We start from the raw sequence: 12,966 nt of genomic DNA, 5'->3' as shown, positions 1-12,966 counted from the left end.
AGTGACGACACGTGCGGTTGTTGTCTGTGGCGGCTGGTTGTAAGGGGAGAGACTTCAAAGAGAATGAGCGCTGTCACCTGATGTCTGTGAGCAAGTTTCCCAAGAGGAGGGTACAAGAGCGGAAAGTGGGAAGGCGGGGAGAAAAGAAAAAGAAAAGGAGAAAAAAGGGAAGGACACCAAGAGGAAAAAAAGGAACAAGAAAGAGAGAGAGGGGCATGAGAGGGTGTTGGGGAAGCGAGAGGTTAGGGACCATTCTGGAGTGTCGTTGGCGGCAAGTTTTTGTGGTTTAGAAGAGCCGGTGAGGCGGTCAGTGCGCGAGTAACAAAAAATACCTGGTGGGACCCACGCTCACAGACATCAGGCGACAGCGCTCATTCTCTTTGAAGTCTCCCTTTACAACCAGCCGCCACCGACAACAACCGGACGAGACGTCACTGTACTAACCCTTTAAAACTAACATGCTGATGATGATGAGGCCTCCTTTTACAAAGATAAGTCCTCTTACCGAAGTGTTGGTCAGCCTTTCCGAGGCACCTCATCCCTGTTTATAACCTTTATACCACAGTGTGCTATTCCATCTGTCAGCCGCTTTCTTGATTTTGCTTTTCTGACGTCGCACATGCACGCTCGCTCATCTTAAAGAGGCGGTCATGGTTCCTTTGAATTTTGAATGCGTACTCCTGCAAGTTTTGTGCTTTAGGTGGTGAGGGGGGGGGGCGCTTTGGTCTTTGTGTCTTAGTATGTGCGTGTTACACAATATAAATATCACTTGGAAGTAAGCGCTTGTCTTCATCATGTTTTTGGTCCCCCCCATCTATGTACGCGCTGTAAGTGACGCCTTTAGGCTATTAAACTTATTTTTGCAAGTTGTCGCAGTGCTTGAAGCCTGCTTCACCTCTGCCGTGGGTCGGCCCGATATTACACTATCTTCAGGATCGGCCCACAGTTTTTGGTCTACGGAGATCGATCCTTGGAAAACTAGCCATATAGAACTTCGCTGTACAAATTATCTGTCTGACTTTGCTATTCCCAAACATGTCTGTTGAAAAGAATTTGAAACAAAAATACCTATACAAATATTTTGTAAAAAAAAATTACACTGACGTTTGACTATGTGAACGCGTGTGACGTGCAAGCCTATGGCTGCGCACGTGAGGCACGCGTGGCCGCCCCCCAGTGGGAATGCGGCGCTTCGTCCGGCTGTTCTCCTTTGCGCACGCAAGAGAGCCGCTATCGTCGGCTCACCGTCATACGCGGTCACTCACGAGGACGATATTATTACGAGACGAAGTCGGTACGTCCGTATCGCAAACAAAACCTGTAGCAACTGCCAGTTGAGGTCAACCCAGCGTGCCTCCTTTTTCCTTCCCCCCTTCGCTCAACGTCATCTAGACTTTCCTCTAGGTGGCGTTATTTTGCCGCGCGCTCTGTAGAAGGAGATTAGAAGACTGGTGGAAGAAAAGTAGGGAAACGACATAAAACGGAGACATACAAACGCAAAGTTCACAATAAAGGGTCAGAAAATTTGGTTGTGAGAGTTTATCGTTTTTCCTTCTTTTTTTAACCTTGGTAGTGCATTAGGTAGTATAATAGCAACAGCTTGGTGGCGCAACCCAACGCACCGTTCCACAGGGGACGCTCATAACATCGATCCACCCTCAGCGCGCTCCTTCGTACTTTCCCCAGCACGCGATTGACTTCACCTCCAGCACCTTCCTCCTCCGCTTCCTTCGCGGCTTTGAACATACATTCCCCGTTTGCGCTAGCTAGCCTGTGAAGTGCGCGCGTAAAATAAAATAGTGGAAAAGAACGTCATTGCTGCTTCGCACAGAAACAAAAGACATTAAAATTTTTCAGCATATATATTTTCAACACAAGGTACCCATGCGATATCCCAGCAAATATAATTTATGTAAAGAAAATATATTGAAATATGAAAGAAAACGTTCAACCCAGTGACAAGCCCAAGCGCGATTGCAAGGTCGACTCACGGCCATCTTCTTGCGCGAAGCTCGACTTTGCCGGCGAATGGTCTCGACCGAAGGTTGTCACCGCCCTGCAGATAGAACGGGAACCCTTAGAACAAGCAGGGTGCCTTTATGTCGGAGCACCGCAGATTTGAAGCGGTTTCGCGCAGAAAGCGAAACTCCCTTTGGAAATCGGACAAACCGAAGTTGTCTTCCGCGTCACTGCTGGTTCCAAAGTCCAGAAACCCGGGTGCAGATGCATTAGAATGAGTAAATATGCAACATTTTTGCGTATGTGAGCGGCGCGTTGACGCCATCTTGGAAACTGTGAACGCCCATCGCGCCGACCAGGACCCTTTTTCGGAGACGCTTTAGAAATCCGGGCGCAGCAGAAAAAGAAAACTGAAACTGACTAAATACTTCCTAAATAACTCAATAAATATTGTTAGCGTCATGCCGCAAGGTGCTGTCATCTGGCCGAAGCTGTTTAATCTCGTCTTGGGACTCTCCGAAAAATTAAATCACATAGAGTCCCTGAATCACACAATCTGCGCAGAATATATTAATATCTGGACCTGTGATTGCAGCGGCGGATCAATAGAACAATGACTCCAGACTGCAATTAACACAGTAGAGGAACACCTCATAGGAACAGGCCTCACATGCTCTGCAGAGAAATCTGAAGTTCTGTTGTACCGCCCCACACTTAGGGGCAGGCCTCCCAAAGGATACGACATAAAGATGGCTCATGAGGAAATCAAGCTACACACCAAGAACGGGCGGAATATCCCAATAGTCAACCAGCTCAAGGTGCTGGGTCTAGTAATCGAGAACAAAGGCACAAAGGGGGAATCACGAAGAAGTTAGACACAAAGGTAACAAACGCCATGAGATTAATGAAACGAATTACTAACAAGCACCAGGGTATGAAGGAAGAAAGTACCATACGGCTGATACAATCATTTGTAATCAGTTAGGTCACATACATAGCAGCCTTCCACAATTAGTTTGCAGCTGAAAAGACTAAAATTGACAACCTGATAAAAAATGCATACAAGCTAGCACTAAGGGTTCCCATCACTACGAGCACGGATCTTTTGCTAAAGTTAGTACTCCACAACACACTGGATGAACTCATAGAAGCACGGCAAACATAGGCAGAACGACTAACCGAAGCCAAAACGGGACAGCATAAACTGAGCAAACTAGGAATGAATTACCACAATCTATACGGGGAAAAGCGGACGATAACGAGAGAAATTTGCCACAAACTCCTAGTACCAAATGTACCCAAGAACATGCATCCAGGTTTCAACGACGGCAGACGCGAGAGTAGAGCCGAGAAAATGATCCAAAGCTTTGCGTCAGATGACAGAGCAATCTTCATTGACGCGGCTGAATACCCACACAGAAGTAGCTACGTAGCAGTAATCGTAGATCACACCCAAAAACTTCTTACAAGCGTATCAGCTAATACCAAACATTCCGAGACAGCAGAGGAGGTAGCCATTGCACTAGCATTGTTCTCCACAAAAGCTCAGTACATCATTACCGGTTCCCAAGCGGCCATTAGAAATTATGCAAAAGGTAGGATCTCTCCTGAGGCATGGCACATCATCAGAGTCAATGAAGCAAAATTCTCCAACGCAGAGAAGAACGGCAGGCAATTGCTCTGGTTCCCAGTGCATACGACTCCAGTCATTCCCGCAATCAACCTCAACGAGGTAGCACACCGCGAAGCTCGAGGTCTCGCTCGCCGAGCTGAGCAAAGAGTGACTTCCATCGGTTAGGAGGACACGGAGGAGGAGATCTAGAAAGAAAAGGAAAGATTAACAAGATTTAGCGATATTACCAAATTCTATCAAAATCGGAGGCGAGTATTACCACAGCCTCACACTAAACTGACCAAAGCTGAGTCCGTTACTTGGAGGCGATTACAAACAGAAACTTATAAAAGTCCCGTGCAACTAAAAACTTTCTACCCCGATATATGCAATAGCGATATGTGCAAGCTATGCAAGTCTGTTAAAGCCACCATTCAACACATGTTGTGGGGATGTGAAATATACCAAGATAAAATGGCAGTCTCCCAGGAAAATGTACGGGCGCGGTGGTCGTCCGTGCTGCTCAGCTGAGAACTCCAAGACCAACTTTGGGCTGTCCAGCGAGCCAAGGAGGCCGCACGGGAGCAGCAGCTCCCAGTGGCCATGTAGGCGGCCCCAGGCCCGGGCCTCCCAATCGCCGGATTCCAAATTAAGTTATCAGACACACACAAATCACTCATGAGTCCAATCCTTGAATACAGCCATATTGTCTTGGATCTACATCAAGCCTATCTGACCAAACGTCTGGTGGCAGTAGAAAGCAAGGCGCTTTGCTTCGTTTATTCAAGGTACTCCAGGTTTGACAGTGTGACTGCACAACCATAGAGACCCTGGAAAAATCACCAGCCTATGGCACGTGCGAAATTCTTACATTGTCTTTGTCAAAAAAAAAACATAGCTGTAAAAAAAAAGTAAAGTGACTACCTCAAGCCACCTTATCAACACTCGACCAGAACGAACCTTGCAAAATGTACATGACCATTTTTATCGCGCTACGATACTTTCAAATATTCCTCTTTCCCGTCAGGCACAGAACTCTGGAACAAGCTGCCACGCGAGTGCGTGGGCGTCTTATCCACGAATGCATTTACAGCTAAACTCGAGAATTGTTCTCGTAGTGTTCTCTTAGAAACTGTTTAAATAGTTACCTGACCTTTTATCCACGGTACAGATACCACTTGTCACGCTTTCATATAGGCGGAGGGTTGGTTGCTTTCTTGCCTGTGAATATAATGTTAAAAGGCGTTTATTGATAAGGCTCGGCGCGAAAGGACTAGATGGGACAAGGCCGCCAGACCGAAAGTGCTACAGTTCCCTCTCTTCCACGGCGCCTTCTTCCCTGCTGCTCCTCGCGCTGGCGAAGCACGCTGGACGAGTCAGGTAGCCTCGCACTGTGTGCACGGCTTGAACCTGGCAACATGCGTTACTTGAGTCCGAGCAGAACGTCGGTTGTTGGTAGTGAGGCACGCTAAGGTGTAGTTCACCTTGCTGATGCGGCCGAGTATCACACAAGGGCCATCGTAGTGTGCCTAAAGCTTTGCGCACAGACCGCGCTTTCGTATACTAGGCTCCACAGCCAGACCAAGTCGCCAGCAGCATAGGTGGTCCTTTGACGGAGCTCGCGACCAACAAGCCTCGGCGCGACAGAGTGCCTCAGCTGCAGAATTGTCGTCTCTAGTCGGAAAACGAAGAATGGTGCGTAGAGTACAACGAGGCGGGCTTGCACACAAGATCTGTGTATATGTATATCGCATATAGCCAAATCAACGGGAGTCTCAGAATGACCACTGTAGATTTCATAGTTGGGCAACATGTTACACTCGTGAAGGCGAAATCCTGCTGCACCCATAATAATGCGTTAAGTTATACATTCGGAGGGGTCACACTTCTAGCGAGCATCACGAGCCGAATTGTGAAGTAAACGTACGGCGCTCTATACGTTGACCTCCTCAACGACACATGCGAGCACCCAAACCACTAAATGTTATTTAATTCCTTAATTCATTGTTCCTTTCATTGTTATTTCGTTCGTTCTTTTTTTCTTTCATTCTTTCCTACTTTCGTTTCTTCATTCATATTAATCTTTTCTTGTTATGGGGGTATGAACCATTCACGACATTTTTTGCATCACTGGACTAGACGCCGCTTTTTTCGCATATGAGCCATTTCAACGAGAGACACTAAAGGTTAATATTAAGTCAACGTGAACTGTTGAAATACCATCACAGAAACCTAGAAGCGCTTGTTTTATGCGAAGGAGAGACTTATTTAGGAGAAAATGCGTTCTGAAGCGTCTGCGTACCTTTAGCGCAGTTCAAGTCGCCCGCCCTCCGATCGAGGAGTGGTGACGTCATGGTCTCATAGTGACGTTGCGCCGTTGGTGAGTAAAACGGCGCCCGCAGACGGCGCTATGGCTTTTCTGCGCAAAATGCAAACGCGCGACCAGAAACAGAGCCAAGACGGAGTAGACAGCAGCGCAAAAGCGGAACTACGGTGGCTGGCGGAAAGGAAAGCGCGCGGCGATAAGCTGGTTCTTTATTTTATGACGCCAACTTTGACACTCGTTGCAATAGACGACCCTGACAACGACACATTGGCTCGCGATGCTGGGCTTGACTTCAGCGATTTAAGCACTGATGAACGTGACCTGCTGCTGAGGGCTCTGCTGCCGGCGTCGTTGCGTACTACTACGACGGCAACTGTATGTCATGGCTGTACATATTCGCACATTTGTAGCTTTTCCTTCGTGAAAACCAAATGCCGCACTCACCGCTCCGTGTTCGACCTGCAGTTGTTCCTACGCATCGGAGAATGCAGGCAAGACCGACGGAACAGCGCTACGGGAAAGCATTGCTTTGAAAGGCACTCCACACAACTTCAGTAAGCCGGCGTTGAACTCGTAATCCTCTGGACGAAAGGGCAGCGAGCATACTATGCGATTTTTCGACTCTTTGCCAATGCGATGTGGCAGAGATGCGGCACTTAACCACTTCGAACGGAGAGGTTCACTCGTTGGCACACAGTGATAAGTAACGTTGGACTCATTGCTGCAACTGCCCTTGGCCAAGTTCCGCGGACCGTTCGCGCCTCCCACGACATCACATGGACGTGGCATTTTCGCTGCTTCTTCCAAATGCAAGTTTCGCCAGCCAGCAGAACCAGCGCAGCACGACACGATAACGAAACAACAAACTCCAAAATGCGCGCAGCACCGAGTCCAGCGCGCAGAGTCGAGCGAAAATGAAACCTTTCGACCACCCATACTACTGAAGGGTAACATTAAAATGTTATTTTTTTTTAGAATCAAATAGAAGCAGACAAGTAGCATTTTCTTTCGTCTTATAACCTAATGAAATGATATCTTTAATGCGAGTAGTTGAGTACTAGTGACATAAATTATGATGAGGAGTGCCTTCGCCATCGGGCTAGTACTGGAATGTCGCTGGGGAGTCTCAAATCGTATCGTGCATTTACTCAGTCTCACTCACTAAAGCTCTGTTCGTGGTTATATTGACGCCTTACACGTTCTAGAGCATTGCTTTAAGGCTTTACTTTAAGGCATTGCTTCTAGGCATTGCTTTTAGGGCCCTTTAAGGCTTTCGCCTTAAAGGGCCCCTCACCAGGCCCCATAGAAAATTTTGGTTTTACGCTGGAAGTTGTTACGTGCCCTGTAGGAAGCTTTCTGCCGCAGCAATTTCGCTAATCGGCTCAATAATAGGCGAGATAAAAACGTTTCAGTGCCGCGAACCCATGATTTCAGCAGGCGGGCTCCACTGCCAAGCAAGACGCTCTCCCCACTTGCACTGTCTAGCCTACGCAAGTGAAATTCCTTCCCCGCATTCTCCCATACCGGCCGCGGCACCTCGAGGAACGCGTGACGAATACGTCACAGGTCCCGCCTTCATATTTTTTTTTTTTCGCCTTGCTTTTTTTTCGGCGCTACGCACTCCCACCGACACCGTCGCGCACGAGCTGTTGTCTCGTTCGCGCAGCGCACAATTTTGCGCGCTGTGCACAAGGAAACATGGCTTGCGGCATAATTCATTACTACACGAATACTCGGGGAGAACAAGCGGATCTCCGAGCATGATCATGCAATGCAACACGGTAGAAAATGGCACAGTTTCGATACCTATGTACATGAGCGCACGACCGTGCGAACAAGTAGACGGAGCGGAAGGACATCTCTCTTGTTTCGGTGCGAAGTAAAACAAAAGACACGCAGACATTTCGTTTGTGTGTTTTAATATTTCTCCAAACTTCAGTTCGTAAATTCAAGCAACAGATCGCACAGATAACAGATGTTGTCTTGAATAATTGTCGAAGCCACGTGTCACCATGAGCGACGTCATACTGCGGACACGACTACGCAGGCGCAGGGGCACGACTACGTCACCGTCCGGCTTGGAGCGCGGCGGCAGCGGGGAGAAGGAAAAATGCCGTTCGGTTTGAAATTTCATATCTTTCTGCGGAGCGTAGCGACGTAATACATTGCAGACGCGATCGTTATTGTGCAATGTATGCTATGCGCTTGTCAGCTCAAGGTAGCCAGAACTGATGAGGTGCCTTTAAAAAAATAGACGACTTCAGTAGTACGGTGTGTCACTACATTGTTTGAATGCTAACCGCATTACCGTCAACAGTCACCAGGAGATGGGTTCTGTCGTTAATTCTTGTGCACCTTGTTTAGTTCGACCCGTTGTTTAGTTCAAACAATTTCGTTGGTCATGTCGAGGACGAATTAATGGAAGTCGACTGTACTGCGTTCAATTCCCAGTAGCACTGGGAACCCATGGGCTTTTATAATACGTAGATAGGTCGACAAGCTCGGTGCTTGGCTACTTTTTAGGTCTTCTTATCATGAAAGGGGGCCCTCTAGAAATTTAAAAACAGATTCCTGCTGGTCCCATGACGGGAACGTTCTATGAGGTAGGTGTCTATCCGAAGTGTTAGTTAAGACGTAGCCGGGAGCGCCTATTTTACTGATAGGTACTGTGGGGGCTGTTGCGCCTCAGAGCAGCGTTTAGGCCAGGTATCCTCCAGTTGTAGGGATGACTACTTCCTGCTGTAGAAGTGAAAGAAAAATGTTTATTTTACATATTTACCCTGGCTCCTGACATGGGAGCTCACTGCATGTCTGAGCACACACACGGCAGGACACATTAACTACACCAAAGGTGTCCGGTTTTAAAGCAGTGTAAAGCTTTTCGCTAGTCGAGTAAACTTAGTGCCCTTTTAGGCCAAATGGAACTGTCGCACAGTCCGTAAATCCCACTTATGACGTTGCAGCGTTCTGCTGCAATCCGCCTCCGATGTTGTGCAATCGCCCTCACACACGACGCAGCCACGTGGCAATTTCAGAACCTAAAGTCGACGCAGTTCCCACGGAAGTCCTCGTTGGCGTCTTGCAACAATTAGTACGCTCGCCGTGATGGTCGCCTTGCAGTGACCTGCCAGAGCCTGGCCTTCACGGTTGTTACCACGTCTACAGAATCCGTTGGCCGTCAACTTGACGGGAGTTTTTTTATTGACCCATCAACAGTCGGCGCCGGGGCTCTGTCATTGTCTAGGCGGGCGCTGGTCAAGTGGCTGCTTTGTGGGAAGCATTTGTGGGTGAAGTAAAACCAAACGAACGCCGGTGCCTCGCGTCGGCAAACTATATTTTTTAGCTGAGCCCACTCAATTAGGCGGAAGCCTGATTCAGCCGATTCCACTGCTCGCGCACAGTCAGGGTGCTGGGCGTGTCCTCGTCGTATTTTTCCATCGGACCATTGTTGCATGTAGTGGTGCGACCCCTTCTGGCGAGGAAGGCTGGACGAATGGCGGCGGTGTGAAATGCACGTGGCGAGTAGAACTGCTTTGGTTGGGAGGGAATGTGGCAGCAGACGTGGCTAAAGCGTCAGGGTCCAAGTAGGCAGACTGTCGACGGAGACCGTATATTCCCAGCTGTTGATGGGCATTAGAAAGTGTTTAGGTGTGCGCTCGAGTACTTTGAATGGACCATCATACGGGGGTCTTAAGGGCGGATGCAGACATGTGTGCAGTGCTCAAGGCCAGGGTTGACGTATACAGGCCGGGACGAAGGTGGCTGTTGAGGGGGAATGACAGTACGCATAGCGCTGCATGGACGGTAGGCGTAGTCGGACACGTCAGCAGGTACGGGGGACGAATCATCTAAGAATTCGCCAGTGATTCGTCGAGTGGTGTTAAACGTAAACTTGGCGTCGCTGGTGGAAGAGTCACTGCAAAGAGCAGTGCGGATGCCAAGCATAACGAAAGGAAGGCGCTCAATTCATGATTAAGGAAAAGTCGAAGCCATGATGAAGCCTTCAACGTTCGGTGATCCCATTGGATAGCGGGTGGTAAAGGGTAGTCTTGATGTGATCGGCACTGGGTAGCCTAGATAGATTGGGGAATAGTGTTGAGTCGAATTGGCGACCATGGTCAGTCCTAATGGGGGAGGGACACCGTAACGGCTAATCCAGAGTGTGATGAGTGCTCGAGCTATCAACACTGCCGTTAGGTTCAGGAGGGAAGACCGACATCCATAATCTCGTCGGCCAACTGAGCCAGAGATTCCAGCATCCAGGATGACGACCCGGTCAGGATCATGCGCACCTGTGGTGGAAGGCGCTGCGGGAAAAGTTTCCGCAGAAGTGCGCTGTTAGTTGAAGGAGCCAGATCTCCAGCCGGGGCTTGCATGCGATGCAATAAAAGTCGGTAAGTTTGCGGTCGCCGAGCTCCCTCATTGTAAGAATTTACTGTAATCGTTGCCGCTCCGTTTCAGTGGTGCGCTGGATGAGCGTCGCTTTAAGGTGGTCATAGGGGCGGTCGACGGACTGGCAGCGTTGAACATTGCGAACAATTGCAACAGTAGTAGGTGGAAGCTCTCCAACGACGTGGTTGAACATGGTCAACTGCGAACTGAGGCAGTGGTGACGGAACAAAAATTCGATGGTAAGGAACCAAAGCTTCGAGTTCCACGACAAGGAATCCGGAAGCTTGAGAGCGGAGATCTCGGGATGGCTGGGTAATGGCGGTAGTACTTGATTGGGAGAATCCGAGGCCATGACTGGCTGGAGAGAAGGCGGACTGCGAAGACAGCAGGGCTCCTTGCTGCGGTAGGCCCAGCGAATCGGCTGAGGCACCTGGAGCCCAGAGCGATGACGCAAAATCCGGAGTCACCAATTTGTGGGTGAGGAAAAAGCCGACCGACGCTGGGGCCTGGTGTCCACAAATTATGTTTTTAGCCGAGCCCGCTCAATGAGGGTGGAGCATGATTCCGCCGATTCCACTGCTCGCGCGCTGTCAATGTGCTGGGCGCGTCCTCTTCGTCTTTTTTGACCCGACCATTGTTGCACGTAGTGGTGCGCTACACATTCAAGGAATTCCCATTTCCTATTTTATATGTACCGTAGCAGACTCCAACGCCGCCAGGAGATTCGACCTGACCGGGACTAGCTGTCAGGATGCCCGAAACGTCGGTGTTGAGTTGCGACCTCTGTTACAATTAGCCTGTGGGGGTAGTGACCTTCCAACCTGCCCTGCCCCACTGCAACGTATTGCTTCGTGAAGCTAACAATGTGTCCCCCTCGGGCATAACTTTGGCACCAGCAAGGCGAGACACGTATGGCAGATCGAGTGTTGTTTGTCGGTTAACTGTCGCCGTCACGGACCATTGGGAGCAAGGAAAGGTTTGGAGGAGGGTGTTCTAAGGCGTTCCTTCATGAATTCCGGTAACCGCCATGGTCGTTTGACAGACGCTCCAACTAACCGCAGGGTCATCCCACGAACCAGGACGCACGAGCTTAAGTCAAGCGTGGCAACCCCCGTCTATGAAGCTCCCCTCCTTTCTGCGCATTTAGTGAACAAAGGTGCGGGATTGATTATGTGAACCCTTGCCCTCAACGTGGTCTCTTCGACGACTTTGCACGCTCCTATTGGACGAAGGGGGGCGGCAGTTTTCCCTGGCCTAGGGATTTGGGGAGGATAGAGGGGGTTTAAATGAGCTTTCACGGCTCCTCGGTGGGCTCCACTTCAGCCATGCTAGACTGGTGAGATGTAGCGTTCTCCACTCTTCATTTAGATATTCTAAATAAACCCAGTACTCCTCGTTCTCGATGGTACCATGTTCCTCCCATCAGCAACGTCCTTAGCGTGGAGGAGTCCGACGACGGCATGGGCCAGCTACCCCTTTTGACATGCCCGACCCGAAATCTTGCACGTCGGCGTTTCTCTTAGGAGTGATGGCCGATGAAACACTCCGGCCTGTGCTCCTGCCATTTGCTTCGTTGTGGTCTTGCACCTGGGAGCACACAGGCTGCAGTGCACAGGAAAACGCCATGCTCGAACAAAGAGACATGGAGCCTAGGGAACAACTCTACACACCTGCTATATCTAATAAAAGCAGAAAAACAGCCGTCAAATCACTAACGCTTCGCCAGCAATTCTGAGATTAGAGCAGGATTCGCAACCTTCTCGCAACATCGTATACGGAAGAGTCATTCGCAGCGACAAAGCACCACATGGCACGCAAGCGCTTGAAATGCGCTTAAATCCACCAGGCTTCACCTGACCCCATAATTTGAACCCAAAATATTTTACCACCAAAGCGAGCTTTCGTGATCCGAGCTCAACAAAACCGGACCGTCGCTCTGAGAGAGCAAAGGTAGAATACACGAAAATGCTCTATATAATTGATAATTGAAATATCCTACGCTGAACGAACGTCATGAACCGCCTCTTCGTAGCTACATCCGTCATTAACGGACGTACTAGTGCCACATTTGCCTCACTGATGTATTATCAGAGTCTCTCGAAGTTTACGGTTAAAGCTCCAAACTTGGCATGCGTGCGATCCACGCAGTCAGTTTGAGGTTAGGGAGTTGACCTTGCTGTTGTTTCGTGGCCCAGTGTAGGCGACTACAGCAAAGTGCAGGACGAGTGCGCACGCTGCTGTATCGGCCAGTAACCGGAAACGAAGCACGCAGGTGGGTAAGAGGGGACGCGGGAAACACTCACGCGTGGAGAGGATTAGTGGCTGCGCCATACAAAAGGCACTAGGTCTGCACCCTCGCTCGGAACAAAAGCGTAATGGCCCGAGCTGAAGGGGAGTGTTCAGGGAGACGGGCGTGAAGATGAAAAGTTGGGGGGTGCTTGAGGTCACCGCCACCGCTAATGCCCATGCACTTCCCAAATGTCCCGTCGACCGTCTCGGTCACGGAAATTGGGCGACACGACTCTGCCCAGCCGGTTTGATGTTTGACATCTGCGTGCGCCTTCTAAGAATGCCCGTGAAAACGGCGGTAGCTTTAATACCACTTAGCCGGCTACGACCAATGGATGATTTTGCGTGCGATCGTGATTGGGTCCCAATTACGGTGTTTGGATTTCAA

General features: G+C 49.5%; 1 protein-coding gene and 1 non-coding gene across 5 annotated transcripts in view; both read left to right on the top strand.

Annotated features, from left to right (window-relative positions):
• Positions 1 to 12,966, top strand: part of LOC142576680 (uncharacterized) — a 516,248-nt gene that overhangs the window by 114,449 nt on the left and 388,833 nt on the right. The gene's annotated exons all lie outside the window — the stretch shown is intronic.
• LOC142576839 (U2 spliceosomal RNA) lies at positions 765 to 949 on the top strand. The gene has a single exon (XR_012826979.1). It is a non-coding gene; the product is annotated as a U2 spliceosomal RNA (small nuclear RNA).

Source organism: Dermacentor variabilis, chromosome 3 (assembly GCF_050947875.1).
Source record: "Dermacentor variabilis isolate Ectoservices chromosome 3, ASM5094787v1, whole genome shotgun sequence".
NCBI lineage: Eukaryota > Metazoa > Arthropoda > Arachnida > Ixodida > Ixodidae > Dermacentor > Dermacentor variabilis.
Note: the sequence above shows the minus strand (reverse complement) of the source record. Positions and strands in the feature narration are given on the sequence as shown.